Raw genomic sequence first — 1079 nt, 5'->3', positions numbered from 1 at the left:
GGCAGTGGCAAGTCTTAGACCTGTCCGGGCATGACGCACCCTCCATACACGAGTCAGGGTGGGAGGAGCTCTACATCCCTGGCTGGAATTCCTCCTAGGAGACGGATACTCTGAATAACAAAACCGCTTCTGCCGGGGCCGTCACACATGTGGCAGTCTCTGCACCTGTGGACTATGAGTGTCGGTTGGCGAGAGGGAGAGAGGGGACTGCACACCCCTTCCTCACTTAAAAACCTCATGTGCTGGTCAGGCAAACAGGTCGCCGAAAACAAACTAGGCACTACCAGTACCCAAATGTGTACAGGCCCTGCGGTGATGGAGAAGTGGTGATAGGAACAAGCAAAGGATGCTGATGGGAGTTCTTAGCCAAAACTCTGCACACAGGCGGCTGTGGGGTGATGGTTGTCCACTGCAGACAGAGGTAGATGCAGTGCCCATATCCTTCCACAGCGACAGAGCAGCCTTTTTCAGGGATAGCGCTGCTCTCCTCACAAGGGGAAAGGGGAGATAAAAGGATCCCTAAAGAATGCCTACCTCATAAGCGCACCTGGCAGGAAACCGTGCCTGGCATCCAAACAACACATAGAAGATGAAGCCCCTAACCTTTGGAACTTGGAATGTATGCACTCTGCTTGACAGAGGGGACAGACCAGAGTGACGCACTGCATTCATCGCCAGGATGCTAGGCCGGTATCAGATTAACATTGCAGCCCTGAGTGAGACCAGATTCGCTGGAGAAACACAGCTTGAGGAAGTTGGTGGGGGTTACACCTTTTATTGCATTGGGAAGCCAGAAGATGCCCCAAGGACCTCTGCTGTTGGATTTGCTATTCACACCAAGCTTGCAAGACAGCCATCGATTGATGACCTTGTGTCTTAAGCTCACAAAGGACTGCTTTGCCACCATCATAAGTGCCTATGCTCCTACAGTGACGAAGTCTGATGACGTCAAGGAAGCCTTCTACGAGGATCTCAACCATGTTATCCAGCAAAGGAAAGCTCATCATCCCTGGAGATTTCAACACATGGGTAGGAGTTCATTACTCCTCCTTGCCAAACGTCTTAGGACATAATGAGAC

General features: G+C 51.5%; 1 protein-coding gene across 1 annotated transcript in view; it reads left to right on the top strand.

Moving 5' to 3' along the window:
- LOC119588620 (ankyrin repeat domain-containing protein 65-like) overlaps positions 1 to 1079 on the top strand; it is a gene marked incomplete in the record, with an annotated part of 23463 nt that overhangs the window by 1975 nt on the left and 20409 nt on the right.

This window comes from Penaeus monodon, chromosome 24 (genome assembly GCF_015228065.2).
Source record: "Penaeus monodon isolate SGIC_2016 chromosome 24, NSTDA_Pmon_1, whole genome shotgun sequence".
In the NCBI taxonomy this organism is placed as follows: Eukaryota; Metazoa; Arthropoda; class Malacostraca; order Decapoda; family Penaeidae; genus Penaeus; species Penaeus monodon.
This window is presented reverse-complemented; position numbering and strand designations above follow the sequence as displayed.